Source organism: Equus przewalskii, chromosome 4 (assembly GCF_037783145.1).
Source record: "Equus przewalskii isolate Varuska chromosome 4, EquPr2, whole genome shotgun sequence".
Lineage (NCBI taxonomy): Eukaryota > Metazoa > Chordata > Mammalia > Perissodactyla > Equidae > Equus > Equus przewalskii.
Genome location: NC_091834.1, coordinates 95820158 through 95828870, shown reverse-complemented (window position 1 = coordinate 95828870; position 8713 = coordinate 95820158). Strand labels below are relative to the sequence as shown.

The window sequence follows — 8713 nt, the reverse complement described above, 5'->3', positions numbered from 1 at the left end:
AAGAAGAATGAGAAGAGAAATGTGAGGACATCCAGATTTAGAAAGACCCAGAGCCAGATGAGAAAATCAGAATTGTCAGTGAACTAAGAGTAGACTGTCCTTGCAGTCAAGGGTGGAAGTGGTTTTAAAAATGTGTTTTCAACACAAATGCATAAAGATACATGCACCCCAATGTTCACCGCAGCATTATTCACAATAGCCAAGACTTGGAAGCAACCTAGGTGCCCATCAAGGGACGAATGGATAAAGAAGGTGTGGCATATATACACAGTGGAATACTACTCAGAAATAAGGAAGGGTGAAATGCAGCCATTTGTGACAACATGGATAGACCTTGAGGGAATTACGCTAAGTGAAATAAGTCAGAGGGAGAAAGTCAAATACCTTATGATCTCATAAGAAGAAAATAAAAACAATGACAAACAAAGACATAGCAACAGAGATTGGATTGATGGTTACCAGAGAGGAAGGGGGCAGGGAGAGGGGGGAAAGGGGCGACTAGGCACACATATGTGATGATGGATTATAATTAGTCTTCCGGTGGTGAACATGATGTGGTCTACACAGAATTCGAAATATATTATGATGTACATCTGAAAGTTATAATCTAATGTTACTGCAATAAAAACAAACACTAAAATTTTAAAAAAAAATGTGTTTCGTAGCTGCAGTGTCACAGAGAGGATGAGGATTGAGCACACAAGATGAAAAGAAGTATTGTATAAGGTACCTGGCCCAGTTCCTGGGACATGGAAAGAGCTCAGCTAATAGCAGGTGTTACTATGATTAAAAGACTCTTAAACTAGGCAGTTAGGAAGTGTTTATGGGACATAGTACAGAGTTGAGGCTTAACAAATGTGTTGAATGAAATAATGAATGAGTAGAAGACAAAAGGGGAAGAGTTTAGGAGTAGTGATAATGTGGGAGTGGCAACTCCTAATCTGTTCATCAGAACCAGTCATCTCCTTGCCTCTTGGGAACTTCTGCCCTGTAGGAATGTGCCTCCTGGCCATTGAGATTAACCATGCCTAGAGGCTGGTGTTCTTGGGGAGCATCAGAGAGCAAGATCAAGAGAGAGGTTGATGCCCATTTCCGACTAAGAATTCCTGGTTTGTCACAGGTAGTACAGAGAACTGGTGTCAAGTGCAATGGGTAACTTCAGTGTCGTCAGGGAATTTGTGCTCTGGGATTTTCTCATCTCCATGAATTTCGGATCCTCCTGTTTGCTTTGATCCTATTGATATATGTGCTGACAGTGCTGGGGAACCTGGCCATTATCACCCTCACATGCCTCAACTCCCGTCTCCACTCACCCATGTGCTTTTCCCTCTGCAACTTCTCCCTCATGGAGATGTTGGTCACCTGCACTGTGGTTCCTAGGATGCTGGCAGACCTACTGACCACTCGCAAGACCATGTCTCTGGCAGAATGCCTGACCTAGTCTTTCTTTTACTTTTCCCTGGGCTCTACCAACTTCCTGATCCTCGCAGTAATGGCCTTTGATCGCTACATGGCCATCTGCCACCCTCTGCACTACCCAACCGTCATGAATGGTCCAGTCTGTATGAAGCTGGTGGTGGTCTGCTGGGTGGTCGGGTTCCTCTCCATCATCTCCCCCACCCTGCAGAAAACCCAGCTCTGGTTCTGTGGCCCTAATGTCATTGACCACTACTTCTGTGACTCTGCCCCACTTCTCAAGCTTTCCTGCTCTGACACTCGCCACATTGAGCACATGGACTTCTTCCTGTCCTTGGTCTTTGTGCTGGCCACCATGCTGCTCATTGTGGTCTCCTACATCCTCATCGTGGCTGCAGTGCTGCACATTCCCTCCTCCTCTGGGCGCCAGAAAGCCTTTTCTACTTGTGCTTCTCACCTCACTGTGGTGGTACTGGGTTATGGCAGTGCCATCTTCATCTACGTGAGGCCAGGCAAAGGCCACTCCACACACTTGAACAAGTCAGTGGCCCTGTTGACTGCAGTGGTGACCCCATTCCTCAACCCCTTCATCTTCACGTTCCGGAATGAGAAGGTCAAGGAGGTCATTGAGGATATGACCAAAAGGATCCTCCTCAGAGACCCAGCAGCTCACAGATGAGAAGGCCAGAGAGCATCTGTGAAGCGTGAAGGAGGAAGCAACTTTTGCTGCAGGTGGACACCCAGGTGCCCATGCTAGAGCTCCTCAGTCTCCTTCTTCTTCGTCTCCCCTGCGCCCTCACCCTATGGAAGTCTCCGCTCACTCACTACAGAGAGCTAATGAGCTCACAGGCAGGTGTCTGTGTGCCTGAGATAGGGAACAGATGGATGATTTTGGGGGAGCTGTGGAGGGAAAACAGTGTGATAATATCAATTAAAAGAGATAACCCAAGTAAAGACCTTAGTGCCGGATCTGGTACATAGTAAGAGCTCAGGAAATGTGGATATTATTTTATTTACATTATTATTTTTTAATGATATAATAATATTTAACTAAATATTATTATAAATATTATAATAAAAGCGTGCTATTAAAATCGTTCCTCTTTAGTCTGGCGCTATGGTTTTGTTTGCATTCCTTTATGCTTCTTTGTGTGCAACAATTTTTTAGCTATGTTCCTTTCCCAGGAACTGGCTTGGATGGGGTTCTGAAAGTGAGAGGTTCTTTGAGAAGGGCAGAGAAGCCTAGTACCCCCCCAAACAGAAGCAACTATTGGCCTCCCATTCTGACCCCCTTCTGGGACTGCTCCTGGAATAGAAAAACTCCTCACACCCAAGCTGCCCACTTCTCCCTTCTGGGCCCCCAAACGTCTTGCCTTTAAACAGAAATAACTCTGGAGGCCACTTTCCCAGCCCTGTTACACAGAAAGTTCATGAGGGCCACATGCCTAGACACGGTTCTTTTCATGCACACAAGAAATAACAGAAAGTTGGATCACTGCTCCTGATCAGGATTATTTTGGGCTGGTTACTTTTAAAAGCTGCTGACAGGAGGGAAACTCTGAAAAGTAGAATTTGCTTGCCCTTTGTTAAGAGACAGCTACATTTGTAAAGGAAATCTCCATCTGTGAGGGTATCTCCCTCTCTGCACCAGGAAGAAGGAGGAATGACCTTATCTCTAGAAACTCTTAATGGGGAAGGCAAGGACTTAAGTCTGCATAATAATCTTGCTCTTGTTTGCTGTACTTGTCTGGTAACCTCATGTAACTGACCGCCCCCCCCCCCCCAACATCCTCCTTTGTCTTTAGCTGATGATGATATTTAAGGTGTTGGCTTCAGCTTAAATTTAGCCCTACCCTCAACCCATGTTTGCAGCTCTTACTGCCCATGGGTCCTGTCCCTATGCCCACAGCTCTTTACTGCCTATGGGTCCTGTACCCATGCTATTCCATACTATTCTCTGAATAAGAGAACACTACTGCCAGACCTTGAGAGTCCAAGAAATCTTTCTTTCGACACCTTGACTCACTGAGCCCACATCACTCTCAGACTTGCTGCCTTTTCTTCACATGGGCTAGTAGTTCCATTTTCACAGAACCTTAGATCCATGTCCTAGGGAAAAGGCCCTCTGAGATTGGATTCATGGAAGCAGCTGGGCCTGGACATTCCTGGGGGTCCGGGATAGTAAAGGAAAGTTGGTAGAAGTCAGATGAGAAGGAGGAAATGAAGTGGGACTTGTGTTATGGGTAATGAGGTGGGAGGGTGCATGAGGGAAGGCATTCCTTGGAAATCTGGGAATAGTTTAGAAAGTCATGGGAAGATAGTGGGAGTAGGAATAGCTTTAGTGTGTGATTTCTTGTACTAGACTGAATCTGGCCTGAGTGGGATTAGCAAGCCAGGACAAGGATTAGATGCAAACTTCCTCCTTTTTCTGAAGCTAGCTCCATTCACACGATTTCTGGAGGAGAGGCCATGGTCCTAATTTGCAGTGTGGATATTGATGCGGGCTCAGTGAGCTGAGGAGTTGAGAGAAAGACTGCTTGGACTCTCAACGTCTGGAAATAGTGCTCTTTTATCCAGAGAATAGCATGGGACAGTACCCATGGGCGGTGAAGAGTTGCAATGGGTTGAGGGTAGGGCTAAATTTATAAGCCATAGGTGTATGAGTTATTTCTTTACAAGACAAAGGAAAGATCATGTAAAAAATTGTTAAAATGGTATCAGTGCAGGTGGGGTTTGGTTATCAGGTGCTCATATAACTTTTGATACGAATCAGGTCAGGAAGGTGTATATTTCCCTGAGGATGATATAGATGGGTATGTAGGCCAGGACACCTTGGCTTCTCTCCCTGTGGCAACCAAGATTCACATCACATATCACAGTATAGGGGCCACCTAGTAAAGTCACAGCAGTGAAAGACAGGTGGTGGCAGGAGGGGAGAGCGTCCAGGGTGTGCACCTAGGGGCATGAGTCTCTTATTACCAGGTAGCTTGATCTCCAACTAAGATTTTTTTTTAAAACTACTGCAGGAAATGTTCCTGTTTGTGGGCCTCTTCAAAAAAGTGGGCAGATCCTTTTGATTTTGCAGTAAGAGCCAGCTGGGAAAACATTTGTCTGTCTGAGAACTTTCCTTCCTCTACGCCTCAAGGGACTAATTACTTACCCTCCTTGCAAACTTTATGAAAAACTGAAGAACTAAATGGGAAGCAATTATCTCCTTCTGATATGCAAACACTTTCCTTCAGCTCATCCTGAAATAATCAGCACACAGATCCACTCAGTTTTTCCTCTGGAGAGACTCCCTTCCGCCACTCTCCCATCTCTGCACACATTTGCTTTTAAAACAATTAAAAATAATCAACAGCCTACAGCAGTCTATTGCCTGATTTCACAGTGTTCTCTTAGGAGTGGAATCTCTGCCTGGTCAGTTTGGGGAAGGTATAGCTTGCTTGGGCCTCCACAATAATCACCCATCAGCCAGCATCACAAAGATGCGACATTCTCAACAAACTTGCCTGTGGTCCCTTACTACTCAAAGGGTGATCCTTGGAACACCACTGGCATCTCCTGAAAGCTTGTTAGAAATTCAGAATCTCAGACTTCACCCCAGACCTACTGAATCAGAGTCTTTAACAGGAATCACCCTGGGTGATTCACATGCACATTAATATCTGAGGAGCCCTGATCTGGGCAACCTGCTGGTGGAAGTTTCAGTCAGGAAATTGTGTAAGAAAGTGCTTGTCCCAGTTTCAACAATGTGAAGGGAACTAGAAGAGGGAATTTGAGGATGTGTTTGCGATTATTGGAGCCATCCCTTCTTAATCACTTTCATCCCTGGTCCTATTTCTAAGGACAGTAACCAGAATTTAGGCCCCCCAGATTTTCATCCTAGTTTGACTTTAAGCTTTTTGAGTGACTTTGATGAAATGGTGCACTTCAGACTCACTGTTAGAATCCTGTGTGGACATGACCTAGAGATGTTTTGGTTCCATGCATTTTTCTTGATGTGACAGAGACCCTCGGTGTGCAGAATGTCAAATGAGGCTCCTGCTTAGACATAACCTAGAAAATAATTTTAGCGCACTTTTTCTCCTTGCCAGAAGGAAACTGGGGATTCCAATTCTAAGACAGAGTTGCTGTATAAAAGTGTCCCCACATTTAGAGTCATGATGTCACTAAATTAGAGCCTCATGGAATCGGAAGGGAGTGTGTAGCTCACCCAGATGCACCTCCTCTGAAGGCAGGCACCCCCACTGCAACACACGCCCTTCTCAGGTGAGCATGGAGCCCCTGCCTGCACCAAGTCTAGGGGATGCAGCACTCACAGCTGGGAGGCAGTCCCCTTCTTTGCTGCAGTGTTCTAAATTTTAAGATGAAATCCTTGTGTCTCTCCTCACTGTGGTCTCTCTAACATTCACCCACCGTGCAATTTTGAGTTACACAGGCAGACTCGCAAATAAGCGAGGGCGGCTACATATTCCCCTACAAAATATTCAGATTTACAAGTGGGATGTTGCCGTTGAACAATTTCTAGACCTCTCACCATCTACATTGCTTCTTCTTGTCCCTGTTGTTATGTGGATCTTGGAACTGGTTGTGCTACTAGTTTAGTCAACTAACTAGATAGAGTGCAGTGGGATAACTTCTTCCCATGGTTTGTTTACCACACTTCTACTACTGTCACCTAAGATGACATTCTGTGTTTTAGTTTATAGTGTTTACTCATGTTCCAGATTCATCTACAAACCTTGTCACTAAAGATAGCTGGGGTTTATTGAATATCTACTGTGTTCTAGGCAGAGGAGATACAAAGTCATATAAGGTATACTGCCTAACTTGGGTAGCTGAGAATTTAGTGTGGTTAGAAACTGTGTGTTAGTTTTCCTAATATGCAAAGCACTGTGAGAATACAGGGAGGAAATAGCTTATTCTCTTTAGTTAAATTGAAGGTCTTTCCAAACACACCATCATTTGAGGTGAGTTTTGAAGTCTGAATATCTTGGCCTGACTTCACAGGCCAAGAAGGTGAAAAGCGAATTCCAGGGAGAGGCAATTGCATGCATAAAATAATGTTGATATCAACATGGGATATTATGTAGGCAGTGAAAGCCTGGGGAGATGGAATTAATGAATGCTCTCTGGAGAGTGGTCATGGATATCTTCACTAGTCAGATCCAAGTCTCTTGGGGGATTTCTAGGTGTCCTCTGAAAGATGTCCCACTCACTGAAATCACGGGTCATATCTGATTCCAACAAACTTCATAGTGGTTACAGAGGGCATTGGTGTGGAAAACTTTGCATGCTAGGGCAATTATATTGCATTCACAAAGGGTACTATTTACCTTGCATGTTGGAATTTCATTGTCTTAAATTTTGAAAATGACCTAAGTAAGTTTGGCAAGAGCCTAGGAATAGTTCTGTTAAAGGGCAATTCCATGAGGTTTGCTTCCATAGGTCTTGACACATATCTAACTCAAGGGAAGGAGAATGACAAAGATGCTGGGTTGAATGGGGAGCAGGATTTAAGGGAAAATCCACAGGCAGAATGCTTTGGAGAGACGCTCTGGAGGCCTCTTGAGAGCTGATTGTTAAATTTTCAGGAATTAAACATAGCCATTACTAAAAATTAAATAATGGAAATTTACAACCAAATAAATTATGTTAAAAACAAAGGTAATAAAAACTTAAGACTCCTAATTATTTTGTTACATTTTACTTTTATCTATACCATTGAAGTTGTTTGTGTCACTTGTATCTCTTTGGTGAAAATACCGTATAATGGTGGGCTGCTAAGCATGTCTTCCCATCTCTAAGTTCAGTGATGTCATGCTGATAGTTTGAAGTTGTGTATGATGGGAGTGAAACTCACACCATGAAAACTGTCAAATGCTAGAAGGCAGCAAATGCTGCAACTAGACAGCCAGCAGTTAAATATTTACCAGCAGATCACTAGAGCACTATCACTGTTCTTCAGTATCTGTCAGGCATTGTTGCAAGGACCATATTTACATCAGGAAATTCAAAGCTTAAAGAATTGATGAACTAGATTGATATGAACATGGTGCTATATAGGCAACAATAAAATTTTGCAACTTAGCCTTGGAGGGTTTTTCACCTCACCAAACTCTTAAAATCTTATGTACACAGGGCCTTCATGGTACTACTGGTCACTACAGGACCCAGGCCTGACTTTTATTTGAAAAATGGTTATATTCTTCTATCTTCTGTCATCACGACTTCCATACCTTAAATTTCTTTCTCCTTAGTCCTCCCAACAGGAAGGAATAAACCTACTTTTCAGATTCTCGCTGAGATTTACATGGGTGGCATTAGATTCTTGTGTTAGCCATTCAGAAACTTGGTATTTCTAATGGTTTATTACCAGAACACAGTATTTCTGGGGCTAGAATACCAGATCAATGGAGGGTGGGTGGATAAGATGGGGCAAACATTTTAGATTCAAGAACTCTCACCATTGATTCTACCTATATTTAAATTCATTCTCGTGTTACAAAGCATCTCATCGCACTCCCCTGCTCCAGTGTAAGCTAGTTCTGTGGAGAGACAAGGCTGTTGCCTTCTGTCAAATAACCTTATATCAAATGACCTTATGTAGACCAACAATCAGATCAAGTGTTTCCATCTCCTGGGAAATATGGTATTTTGACAATGGGAGTGTGGATCCACCATGCACTTAACATTGTGTATGGACCGAATAAAAATATTTCTTGTATATATGTGTTATTTGTTATCTTTCAAATGTTCGTGAGTACTATTGTGATTAGCAAAAGGCAAATCTTTAAAAGTGACACTGAATCGTTAGTTTTTTTCTGACAGTATGTGTTCCTTTCAAGGGAGGATATTAAACATAAAATTACTGTTATGAAGAGGTTCCTAGAATTATTGCAATTACAATTTGATAAACTTGATGGGAACGTAATGGATACACACTAAATAAGGAGCTGGATGAGTCTATATTGAGTGGTTTCAGATCCTGGAGATTCCCACTTTTAATTAATCTAACTTTGATCCAGATGGAAGAATTATTTCCAAAGATAGAGAAATGGAAAGGAAATTTCACGAATCAGATTCTACTTTCAGTTCTGCCATTGCTTTGACCAACTCGTTTTTCCTCACAACCATGGTTCCCTTACCCATTAGTGGGTCAGAAACTGCTTGGCTGCAGCCCAAGAACCAACATTTTCCTTTTGGACTCTCAGGCACTCATTAAACATAGGAAAACCCCCTATCAAAATGTGTTAGAATTAATTGTACTTTTTCCTCTCTCCCACAGATGGAG

At 43.1% G+C, this 8713-nt stretch overlaps 1 pseudogene; it reads left to right on the top strand.

Moving 5' to 3' along the window:
• Window positions 1–517: 517 nt before the first annotated feature.
• On the top strand, window positions 518–2495 carry LOC103541076 (olfactory receptor 6V1-like; annotated as a pseudogene).
• The last annotated feature ends 6218 nt before the right edge of the window (window positions 2496–8713 follow it).